This window comes from Puntigrus tetrazona, chromosome 6 (assembly GCF_018831695.1).
Source record: "Puntigrus tetrazona isolate hp1 chromosome 6, ASM1883169v1, whole genome shotgun sequence".
In the NCBI taxonomy this organism is placed as follows: Eukaryota; Metazoa; Chordata; class Actinopteri; order Cypriniformes; family Cyprinidae; genus Puntigrus; species Puntigrus tetrazona.
Window position 1 is genome coordinate 21,620,899 of NC_056704.1, and position 13,743 is coordinate 21,634,641.

Here is a 13,743-nt window from a genome sequence, read left to right on the forward strand (position 1 = left end):
TTTACTCTCGTGTACCAGCTGGCATATTCAAATCATTAACACATTTAACATTTCTACAATAAAGAAAGACTTTTGACTGTAGGTACTTTTAGATACTTTTTAGTGGTAGATACTTTTTTTTAGATACTTTTTCTAGTATTAAATCACAACTGATCATTGAACATGTCAAATTCAGACCTTGGTTTTTGGAAGTCTTTGTTTACATTGGAAAAAAGGTAAAGTGAAACTGATCAAACCATTTTCAAGTAATCATATTACTCTTTGTCACACAGCTTTTAAGAAACCACATGTCCTAACCAGGCACAACATTACAAAGCAACAAGAGATTGCTTTGATGAAAGCTATCTCTCTTATGCTGTAACATTGTGCAAATCACATGGTTTATATTTCGGCAGCAATGTGCTGGTAGCCCTGCTCCCACTAATCCTATTGGACGAACACCTACTTCCCATGTATATTAAACATCAAACACCGACTAAGAGAGGGTGACATTTTAACTGGCAGTGTGGAAATGAAAATATTTGGTCACTGGAATTTTGTCGTATTGCATCTGGATAGAACACATCATTGTGAGCAATAGCAAATGATTTCAGTCATTCAGTGTAAGAAACAATTCCATGTGCTTTAAGAAACTATAAAACATAACATTCTTACATTCATTTAAAAAAAGTTCAACATTTCAAATTTGTGTAAAAAAGTCACTTGCTGCCAAAAAATGTTTAAATCTCAAAGGTGCGACACCGGTTTGACCGTGCACAAAAGTCACAAAAGGCTGTCTTTACATTCAGTTTGTCACACTTTGGGATTCTCCAAATACAGCAGATCATTTTCAGTGCATGCTTTGTGGTTCTCACACTTCACAGGACCATATGAGCTGCTGAATCCACAGGATAAAAGCAGCTCAGACTTATTTCAGTTGAGACCAGGGTCAGGTGGAGGACTGGTCTGAATGTTCAGGAGCCGGGTGGCGCCGGAGAAAGTGGAGGGTAAGGCCGGGGGCTGGTCCAGATTCACATAGGTGATCTGGAGGTTGACATAATGTTCCCCTCTAGGGTGTAGTTTATGTCTTGAATGACTTTCACAAGACTAGGGAAACTTGGTCTCTTCTCAGGCTCAGGATTCCAGCACTGCAGCATGATGGACCACCTATAATACAAAAGCCAAAATGATTCATTATTCTTCATGGTCTTTTAATCTACAGCCAATATGAATCACCACATAAATCTAAGTGCTTCAGTGAGATTTCAAAATATGTTTTTAAAGGATCATATTGTTTTTATTATCTACTTTATGGTGTTCTACTGTAAATGTCTACTATACGGAAAAACAGCTTGTGTGTTCTGTTAGAAACAGCACCTACTGGTACTAAAGATATGTGAGGTGAACAATGTAATTATTGCCTAAACATCCACCTCATAATCCATAATTTACATTTAAATAAATGACTGAATGCCGTTGCGTTGTCCTGTCTTGTCTACAATTTTGCCTAATGATTTTTTATGTGGAGAGTTACATCAACATAAAAATACACTTTAAAAGACATGTTTTCATAACATCAAAAAGTCAAAGATAATTAGATTCTTTATGATAGGACCCCTTCACAAATAAAAGGCAGGTAAATATAAAAGTCATACAGGGAATCCAAGCAGTATTGTGGTTGTAGCAGTCGACGGCCCTGCATTAGATATGTTGTAATGTCATAAGGGTCCACGTCAGGATACGGACTGGCCCCTCTCGTCATCAGCTCCCACATTAACACTCCAAAAGACCACTAGAGGGAATAAAATACATGTTAGAATCAGACTGTAGAACCAAACCTTGCTGCCCTAATAGAAATTCCTTTATTGGATACATATTCTTAAGATGTTCCATATTTAAACTTACCACATCTGATTTGGTGGTGAACTTCTGTGTCTGCAGGCTTTCTAAAGCCATCCACTTGACTGGCAGCTTTACTTTCTTGCTGTCCTTGACGCTGTAGTACTCCTTATCATAGACGTCCACGTGCCATTCCAAAGTCAGCTACCTTCACTGTAAATGACTCATCCAGCCTAGGAAATGCAGTTTCATTAAATTTAGTTTTTGTGCCTTTTACTTAGATAACAAAAAGGCTGTTTGTTACATTGTGGTGTATGCATTCCACCAGAGAATTATGAAAATGAAGGTCGCCTCTTACATGCAGTTACGTGCAGCAAGGTCTCTGTGCACAAACTTTTTGTTTGCGAGATACTCCATTCCTTTGGCAACTTGAAGCCCAAAGCCAACCAGGTCCTTCACTGTGGGATTCTGAACACGAAAGATATATTTTACTGCTATTTATTATTATCTAGATTAAAATGTAAAATTAGTAATGCACTGATATGAAAATGCTGGGACATAAATTCAGGATGCACTTAAATGAAAACTGAATCCAAAACCAAAATAAATTGTATTTGTTAATCGACATCTTACCGATGAATAAATCAAATGTATTAACTTTCAATAAAATGAATATGTAAATTGTCCATGTATTAAGCAAAATGCTTCTCTTGAGGGATAAGATCACAAAATGACTTTCATGAGGTAAACCTAACATTACATGACATTGTTCACAATTGTTTTATTGATAAATTTTTTGCTTAAAACATTGCTTAATGCAATTACTTGAGACATTAAATATTACAATAACCGATTCATTTGGTTGTATTGTACTTGTACTGTTTAATTCATGTTTACTTTGTGCCAACTAGTAGTATGGAGGAAGAGATGATTGGATCATCTGCTGCTTGAGTTGGTGATAAAAAAGACCATTTTAAAGCTGAGACTTTCTTTCATATCCAAAGTAACAAGCAGGTGCGCTACAAATTCATCAATCAACAGAATCATGTTATTATGAGAAATAATTTCATATTATGATTATGATAATGCTTCAGAAAAGGTTTGAGTCAACATTTGAGTCTCTCATTTCAGATAGTTAGGTTCAGATAGTCATAACGATTATGATTTGGTCAGGGCTATGTTGTTCCAGCGATGCAAGACATTTGTATGCTACATGAAATATGAAATGAATCTGCTTACCCTCTGTGTAGAGCGGATAAAATGCCGAAGGTCTCCGTGTTTCATGTATGGCAGGATCACCAGGGGAAGTCCATCACTGGGAAGCACAATGCCCAAGAGGGACAGGACATGAGGGTGGTGGAAGGCCTTCATAAAAATTCCTTCTCTCAAAAACTGCTCCACCTCCTCCATTTCAGTGATCCCTTTCAAGAAAAATTAAGAAAAGCATATTTCCTGTTTCTTTTTTTCCATAATGGCTGGGCATCACACAAGTAACTAAAAAATGATCAGCTTACCGTATTATCCACAAGTTATTGTAACTGCATTATCCTATTTAACAGTATGAATTGACTTACTATTCAGTGATTTGGCAGCACAGTGGATCTCTTTTTCATCACTATCAGTAAGATATCCATGATACACAGTTCCAAAATGGCCTGATAAAGATTTGAGAAATATGAAAGTGTGAATTAGAAAAAGAATATACTAAAAAAATAGCAATGTAGCAAATCCACATGCATAGCCGTTGCCCTAAGATACATACCTTTGCCAATGATTTGGTCATGCTGGATTTTAACCTTATTATGCGGGATCAAAACATTCTTCACCTCCTCCAACAGATCTGGCCGGAGAGCAGACATAGAGATTGCCTGAGATTGAATCAAAGGAGCTGCAGCAGAGTCCATCGACCCAGTATACGGCACACTGGAGAATGTTGTGCTCGAGCCTTGGAATGGAAAAACCGCAGACCTACAGGACACACAGCTCATGTTAATCATGGATGCTCTTTATGAATATGCAATGTACCAAGTTGGGTTTTATAATCTTTAAATTACATGTACTGTCTCTATGTTTTTAAATACTTCAGGTTGTCTTACCTCTTCTGTAGTCACCATCAGGTGATCTGTCAAAATTCTCCACCGCAGTGCGTGTTGAATGCATTGATAGTCGAACCTGAGCAAGCGCAGCTGCTAACCAGAAGAATATATTTTTTATTTTATAAGCACAGTCACCTTTCGTCTTTTTAATTCAGATTTTTAATTCTAATAATTATAATAAAAATAACATATTTTCCATATACATTTAAAAATGTGCTATACTGTGTAATAATTACAAAAACTATTTTGCAACATTAAAAATTCAATTTTGGAAATATTTGAGTAATTTTGACAGAACACACTTACATTTCCTTTTCTTGCGCTCGTGCCATGGCATGGCTACATAGCCAGAGCTGCCCCCACACCAATTGCAGCCAAGATGCCCAGCACCATGCCCACAATAAAATTGCTGTTTGTAGTTACTACTACACCAATGTAATATTCTTCTCCATTCACTAACAGCTGAGAAACACACGTGACAGAGCAGCACATCATGAATGTCAGATGTAGAGCCAACGTGAACTTATCAAAGCTGAATTCAATAGACAGATTCTGACCTTAACTGGCGCCCCTGGTTTGGGATAGTCAGATTTTTGGGGATCCTGCAGGTAATCTCGTTGTACAAAACAGTAGTTTTGCAATCCACTCCATTAATTGTCATAATGATTTTCATGCAGTCAGACACCAATGCTAGATTTTTGTGCTGGAAAAAAAATTATTTGATTACGATACAACAAATCTGGAAGACTAATCTGACTGTCATCATTTGAGTCATAATTTACATTTAGTAAATCATTCCTTGTTTTGTTTTTTTAAAAGTCTATTTTATGTATTTTGACCTCAAAAAAATTTGTGATGAGAAATTTCATTTCAAAATACATAAACATTGAAAACATTTGTTTTAAATTATAATAATATTTCATACAAATACTGTAAAAGTACAGCCTTGGTAAACATAATAAAAAACTTATCAAAAGTTATTAAAAAATATACATATTATATTACTTTGGACTTTTTCTATATAATAAAAACAACATATAAACACATAAAACCTCACAATATATGCAACCACTGAGACGTACATGCAGTGAGACTTTGTCCTGCCCTGGGCTGAGCTCAAGCACATGGCCTTCTGTTTCAAACGGGATGGGTTCTCCATTAGCATGGCAGGTAAACGTCTGAGGTAAGAGTTCTTTGGCTCCATCCAGATCCACAAAGAGGATTCCCCTTGACTCCTCGCATACGGGGCTTATACACTCCATCTGGTTGGGATTCCCGTTACTAACACACACCTAAGTATAGCATCCAATAAGTGGCAATATTTAAAACATTTAAACATGATTGTTTAAAATATAAATAAGTCCTACGGTTTGAACAGGTGTTGTGTTGTTGCCTTTGTAGTTAATTACGGCTTGGGAAACAGAGTCTAGGTTCTGCCCGGTGATAGTGATTTTTGATCCTCTACATTGTAGCAGGACCCCACAAAAAATACATGGTAAAAATTGCATCAATTTACTTTTAAAGACTCAATTAAAATGTAAATAATAATAATAGTAATACAAAAATTCAATGGTTTGACTCACCTTTTGAAACCACAGTTAGGCCTCACACTCGTCACCTCAGGATTCACCACATATCTGAACTTTTTTGTGGCTGAAATAGTTGATCCATCAATTAAAACCTTAACATCTACCTCTGAAGTCTCCTCAATACCTTCAGACCTACAAACAACAGACGTCCCATTGCTGGAGATGCTGTGGAGAAACAGCAGTAAGAAAATACTCAAAACTCAGTGGTTACAAACAATGTAGAAGACTGGCATTCTTCAAAACCTTGACTTATAAGCTGGCACAATAACCTTTCAACGGGGCAAATTCTGTCTCCAAGGCTGACCGTTCTGCTTCCACCAGCATCCAGATGTTTTCCTGATAGGGTGATCAGGGTTCCTCCAATCTTAGGTCCTAAGCCTGGACTGATATCTGTGATTTCTGGGGTCTTATGAGAGATATGAGGTATGGTAAGAGAATTTATCAATCTAAAATGGCAAAATACTACAAAGAAAATTTTAATTTTTAAAACATTTCTCCAGTTTATCAGCAATAGTACCATAATCCAACATTTCTTAATAATCTATCCATGTGTTAAACCATATTTAGGTTAAGTAATTAAAGATTGAGAATGTTTTGCTCCTTACCACAAAACTTAAGCCTTGTATGCTAGCCATTCCAGAGATGAAGTATCCACTTTCCACCCTCTTTTCATCCACTTGTATTATTATATCAAGACTTTGCTCTGGGCCCGACATCTCACTATCAAGCCTACACACCAGCCTGAGTGAAGAATGAAAAATTACATTTATAAATACATTTATTTTGTTTTTGACCAAAACTATTAAAAATTGGTTTTCTTCATTGAAATGAACCTGACATAAAATAGAATATAAATGGTACATAAAAAAATTCAAAGCTAATTCAAAATATTAATAAACACTAATAACACTGATTAGCACATATGTATGTGTGGGGTTACAAAGGTTATCTGTAACAGAAACTAAAAGTTTATTGGGTATTGTTTGGTGAAAAAATTATAAAAATCTCTAGACTGTAGTGTGTGTGTGTTACTTACTGGGAGCTACAGCTTTTTTCTGGTATTACAGTGCAGCTATTGTTTCCCACGCTAACCTGTTGAGAGGATTGAATGATAGCAGGTCGGGAAGCTGACTGGAAGTTCCAGCCGCAAAGAGTGATTTCACTCTTACCATCTAAGGGTACTGTGCTGGGGAAAAACTGAAAAGGAAAAGTGCAAAACAAAAAAAAAGAGAAGTTTTAGGGTAGTGCATGAATTTGACCCAAAACATATTTACTAACCCTCAAGTAGTTTAAAACCTATATGAATTGTTTTGTGTTTTTGTTTTCCTGAAATTACATATTTCACATTGGCAGCGAAATCTGAAATGAATGAATGAATGAATGAATGAATGTATCTTATGCACAAATAGTGTTAAAAATGCTTAGCTTCAGGCTAGATCAGCTTATGACTGTGCATGTGCATCAGCTGGTTCAGTCTCAGGTTTTTATGGGAACTGGAGTTTCTGATGGAGTTTCTGCAATAAAGCTATCACTTTACAAGTCAACAATTGGCTTTTTCTTTTAGGCAGGAGTGAACCGCCTATAGAAGTGAAGTATAGAAGTTAACTGCCTTTGTTTTTCTATAGCCTTTGCTACTAGTCTCTGTAGATTTTGTATACATTAAAAACATAATTAAATTATTTTATGGAAAAACTTAAATTTGACCAGTCATCACTCAAGAGTCCATTATAGAAATAATGGCAGTGTATGAGTTTTGTATAGTTTGTTAAAAAATTTCTAGCAAACTAAAAGCCATAGAATTTTACTGTACTTGTTTTATTTAATTTTACTATTCTAAAATGAAACTACTACTACTCACAGCCAAAGCTGGCATTCTACCCAGTGTGATACAGGGTGAGAGTCCAGCATGTTCCTCGGTTGTTAACACAGCCCTGCCCTGATAAGGCTACAATGACTCCTATAAGCAGCCTATATATTATCAGGACACACTCACTGTATATTATAAACGCAAACTTAAAAAGGCAGACAGTTTATTGTCACATTTATTATTTATTATGCAATGTGTTACCTGGGTGATTACGGGAGGGCAGGAGTTGCTACTCCACTGATCCTGACACTGGTGCATCTGGGAACAGACTCCATCACACCAGCCACATCCCATAAACTTGGGTGCTGCTAAACACACTGAACAGTTGAGGAAATGGGCACAGCCTGGACCTCTGGGAGACACATTTATCAGCTGAACAGAAAAATGCAGATGAAAACTTGCAGATGAGTCACTTTCCGTTTGTATATTTACAAACATTAAACTTTTAATTCACTACTGATGGCTGATAAGCTTTTGAAATATACAGAAAAAACGTGCACACCTTGTTTCCAACGACAAAGAGCAGAGACTCGGAAGAATGAACGGCAGCTATTCGTGACACTTTCTGCATTTCTTCTACAAGAGAGTAGTTGGCAAACACTACAAGGGACGATCTGCTCAGAATAACCTGAAAAGTAAAGTACTTTTTTAAAGTACTTTTTTAAAGACAAAACTACAAAGCATACTTAGTCATAGCTACACAATTATGAAATGTACATGATATGTCCTTAAAAGGGCAAAAATGATTCATCGTGTCCATTTAATATAGGGAGCCAACAAATGTGCGGATTATAATTGTGATGGCCACTGACTAGCAGGAAAAAGATGTGAACTTTAGTGTTCGATAATAAGAAGAGAAGAAGTCAGAACTTCTTCCCTCACAATTCTGAATTTACATCTCGCAATTCAGTAATGGAATAATAAAAAGGTAATAGCTATTTTCTTGCTATTGTGAGTGCATTGCTCACAATTTGATCTTTTCTTCTCATAAATGCAAGATATAAACTGTGAGTTTCTATCAACTTTGAAATTGTATAAAATATAAATACCTGTTTAGAGGAAATGAGATGATGCCATTCATTTTTCACAGTATTTGAAAAGGAATCAGTTTCTACCAAAAACCAGTGATGCAATAATAACCTGCAAGAGCCTCCCATCATCCGTGCCGATGTGTGCCACAGTCTTGGTCTCAATAGTAGTCACCAGAATAGAAGTGAAAAGCACATTTTTCATCCGGCTATTGAAGAAGTCCACTCTGTAGTAAGGCTTTGCCACCATTGTGGGGACAGCACTGCAAGCCAAATCATCTGGGTCCTAGACAAAATGTAAAAAATGCTGAGTGAATATAATTAAAAGAATTGTCTTAGCAAGAAATGCATTCACAAATCACACGGTACACAAAATGAAATCTGCAAAATCACACTGACCCACTGACTGTTAAAAATAACATTATCGCACACATTTTCAAATGAAAAATCGTCCTTGTCCATTTCCCAAGCCATGTTTGTTTATGTTTCTTTTTTCCTAACTTTAAAAGGGGTGACATTTTCGCAAAAAACATGCACTTTAACAGTAGTCCCAGTGAAAAGGAAGCAACAACTTGTAAACGGAAGGCTACAGACACCATCTGGCAGTAATAAATGATTTCCTGCCCCTAAAGCTTGAACCCTTGTACCAAATTAAGATTTGAGGGATATGTGCAGTCTGCTAGCGATAACACTCACTGAATAATTAGAAAACAAACGTTTACTGTCCTGACTTCATTTTCACTGCTGTAGAAATGAATAAGCTTAAGAGTGGATGTTTATGCTGACTTGCTCCTATGGTAATCTAATTTTAAAGTTTTCCAATTTTCCAATGTTTCATAAAGGAAATCTTAAAAGTATAATTAAAGGGGTTCATACAAAACATTTGTGATATTTAAATTCTTCTAAATGAAAATGATAATTGTATTTCTTGTTCGCTGGAAATCTGTACCTTTGTCAAGGAGGCACATTCATTAAGAGTTTGAAAGATAAATTATTGTTTTATTATCTGAATTACATGCTTTTGAAATGACTGCTCAGTTTGGAACAGCCTGTAATTACTGTAGTGTAATTATGTAGATGTAACAGGCAGCTACTGTTACACATGTTACAGACCGAATCTGTTACTCTTACGCTTAAGTACAAGCCTGATACACTTTATTTTAAGTAGCTTATGTCTGCATAATATTTTGTCATTTGAATGTAATTAGAAAGCTATTACATGTATTTAAGCTCTGTACTAATGCGCTAAATCAAACTAAGTTACGGATAGATGAGGTGCAGTATAGATACACTTGAATTACACTTAAGTACAATCTTGATACACTTTATTTTAAGTAGCTTATGCCTGTGTATTATTCTGTAATTCTAATGTAACAGTAGCAGCCTATTACATCTGCATAATTATGAAGTGTAAGCATAAACTTATATACTGTAAAATAATGAAAAGCACAAAAATTAGGTAAGTAAGATACACAGAGTGAAATAATGCACAACGGACATGTTAAAATACATATCTATAACTGCAGGACTGTGCATTGTAAATCTGGTTTTAATTCAGCCAACCTTCTCAGGAACCCTGTTTCTACTGGTTAAAAACAAACTGTTGACGTCAGTACTGAACATCTTGACACTACACGCTTTCCTTGATTTATCAGCTCTGGCTCATAGCCTGTTTAAGATTGTGAGAGATAAAGCCACAGTCAGCACAACCCAAGTTCAGTCTAACAGTAAGGTATTTTGCGTGACGTTTACAGTTCATGTACGAGCATGCGCGCCTGGTATCTACAAAACAAAAAGTGACTTCATGAATTAAACAACACAACTAAGACTTCAAAATCACATGCAATAACAGCGTATGATAAAGCCTGACTCTCACAGAGTGATCCCTGAGCAAGTGCAGTCCGACATTTGAGTTTAAACGAAAATCAAATGTTTGCATGAGTCATTTCCTGAAACTGGTTCCACTAACCATCAAATATTTTATGGTCAAGTCCTTTTAAGGTATAGGTTGTGAAATATAAACTAAAGCAATTATATAAACCCTTTAAATAAACAAAAGATGGGGACACATGTCTTGAGTTTCAGGTAGAAACATAAAATGCTATAAAATTACTGATTCAGCATTTTCAGTAAAACAAAATAATATTGAGAATGGCTTAGCCTTGATTCAAAGGTAGATAGCCATTGAAAGACATACAGATGCATGCTCAGAGGAACAGCTCACCCAAAAATTACAATTCTGTCATCATTTACTCACCCTTGAGTACTGTATGAATTTCTTTGTTCTGCCGAAACAAAGAAAGTTTCTAAGCAGGCTGTTTTGGGTCACCATTGACTTCTATATCAAAAAAAAAAAAACTATGGAAGTCAATGGTGACCTTCGAAATATCCTCCTTTGTGTTCGGCAGAAGAAAGAAATTCATACAGGTTTGGAACTAATTGTGGGTGAGTAAATGATGACAGAATTTTCACATTTGGGTTCCTTTAAAGTGCTAATGTTTAGAAAACACTTTTTTATGATATGCTTAGAAAACACTTCCTATTTTGTAAAACCAGTGGTCAAATTACTGATCTTTGTGTGAATGCCCACAAAACTGGAAAACTTTCTGCTATCTTAAAATGATTAAAAGTTGAAAAAGAGGAATTATAAACAATTTAATGTAAGTGTGTGAATAATATGTAATAATGTAATCAGTAAAAAAGTAACTATTTAAGTATTTAAAAAATGGAATGGGTTCTCAGGAGCAGGATGGAGAAACAAAGATTTATTCATTAAACCAAACTAACTTAAAACTGAATTGCCAATTGTCAAGAAGCTGCAGCGGGAAATACAAACTCACCTCATGTGGGCACATCTCACAGGGCTGAAAATGGCACAATCCCCGAGAGAGTCGCTCTGTCCCACTTGAACAGCAGGACACTACCCCTTTGTCAATCTCGCTGTTTACGTCATCTATTGGAAATGCACACAAGGCAGATCTTCTAAAAGGAATCCCCTTTTCATCCGTTTCAGCAAACACCCCGTAAAGAATTGGGCTGTCCATCTTCACTCCTAGCTCATCAGCCAGCTGCTTGCCCGCCGTGCTGAAATGAGCAGCTTGAACTGAGTTGTACACTATATCCTTAATCCACGTGCCCCTTCTTCTGCGTTTGGGCTCAAAGCGGCACTCCAGAACGATTTCCCTGTACATCCAAGGCTCGCTGTCCTTGATCGGCAACCGCCCAAGATGGGTCTGCACCTTGCCGTTTGGTTTCTTCGGGTTCTCCCACTGTACAGATAAGAAATACACATATTCTGGCGTAGAGAATGTATAGATGTAGTCGATGGCAAATGTATCCTGAAATTCAGGAAGAACTGTCAGACCCTTCACTACGTCATCAAAACCATTTTCTGTGGCAAGTAAGCGACGAATAGAAAGGGACTGTTTCCCAAAAGATCCGGCAATGGTGGCATTGATGGTAGCTGCTGTAAAGAAGTATGTTGAAAAACCATCACTGACCGCACTGACCTTTGTTCCCAGAGGACTAGCGACACAGTCAGGACAAGCTAAGGGCAAGCTGGCCCTTTTATGAAAAAAACATTTAGGTTCTGAGGGGTTTTGGTTTTGATTAAGTTCAAGGAAGTTACAGACTCCATACTGTGTGCTCCCACAGATGTACAGGATGTCAAAATAGCCCTGAGGCTCTAAAACAAGAACTTGGTTATCTGTGTCCAGTGGAGTTCCCGGTTCATTCTCAATTTCACAATGACAGGTTTCACATTCTGGACTGCCAACTGGCCCGGTTTTAATTTTCCATAGTTCGGTGAAATTTTGATCCAAGGCTTCAACCACATTTTGGGAGGCCACATACACCTCATTAAAATTTTCATTAACAACTATGTTCTGTATGGCATTTTCAGTTTGGAAAAAAGAGACAGGGTACGTAACAGAAAAGTTTACATTCATTTGTGGGACTGTAGGACATGATTTGAGTGCACAGGTGAGGTGCATCTGCAAACAGATACATTTTAATAAGGTCCTGAGGCTGATGAACATCTCCGCTGTCCTGTGTAGCCTGGAGTGACTGGATTTCACTTCTATTGTTAACACATGATGAAGATAACAGGGACCTTTGAATAGAAAAAAATATTTTACATTTTAAAATTTTTGATTCCACATTTAATGTCAATGTTATCAGATCAGTTTAGTACAATGTGTATTTTATAGCAAAATAAGAATATCATATAAATAAGTACTACAGCTAACTACTAAGTACTACAGCTGTTATAGTTTCCATCAAAATATGTACATTTTTGCATTTGGCAGCTTCAAAAAGACGTTTTATCAGTTACTACCATGCTATAGTTAAACTGTAGTATCGTGGTAATAGACGCCACTGTTGTCCATAAATACATAAATAACACAGCTTGAAGGCGTTCCCATGATTGGAACTTTTATATTTGGTCATGGAAACTGTGTTTGTAGAATTTTACGAATCTGACATAAGATGACTGAATAATTACGCAACATATAGCTTTAAGAGGACGATTTTCACTGCAATGAAGGTTTTCGGAAAGGAGCCTAAATAAACTCGTTTCAACGAATCGCGTGTTGTCGAAATACATTAATATGCAACTCGACGCGCAATTTATAACAATCGGTAAACAAAGTGTAACCAGCTTTGATTTTAGCATGGCCACGGAAATGTTGATACATAAGACTAGGCTATATACAATTAAATATTAACTAAAATGTTTCGCGGGCAGGTTACAAAACGTCTAAGGGCTAAAAGGAAAATATATGTGTTACTGATAATAAAAAGCGTTTAAATTTACCTGAGGCTCACCTGTGGCCTTTTACCTTTTCCCCTGAAGTCCAGTGAAGGGTGAACGTGCGCGCTTAAACGTCAAACTCTCATTACAAAAACTCCACAGAAAACGGCAACAGTGATTGTACTTTAAGTAAATACCTGAGGGAAAAAAACTTAAAAGATGAACTGGTTTCTTCGTACAGGACAGTTTCGACCTCTTGTATTAGCATGAGATAGAGAACGAAGTCAATCCCCCATTCACAGAACACGCCTAAACACCTCATAAGGAAGTGATGTTGCTCAATCCTTCCCCAACCTAAACATCTCCCCAGGGATTAAAGTTAAAATTAAGACTCGCACACCCCTTTCTTTGTCTGAATGGCGTTTAAGCGCACAAAACACTTACGTCTACAAACGTTTGGATTTCCTCGGCTTGTGGTTTTCAGGGCAATCTGGTTCAATAATATTTTTGGAGGAATGCATGGAATTTAGACTAGGCTATTCTGAGGTGAAGAGGGGGGCTGCTGCGTCAGTATTAATTCCTATATATGTAA

General features: G+C 36.7%; 1 protein-coding gene and 1 pseudogene across 8 annotated transcripts in view; both read right to left on the bottom strand.

Annotated features, from left to right (window-relative positions):
• The window catches only part of foxp1b (forkhead box P1b), a 529,351-nt gene that overhangs the window by 225,114 nt on the left and 290,494 nt on the right, over nucleotides 1–13,743 (bottom strand). The window lies entirely within an intron of this gene.
• LOC122347036 lies at nucleotides 669–13,612 on the bottom strand (annotated as a pseudogene).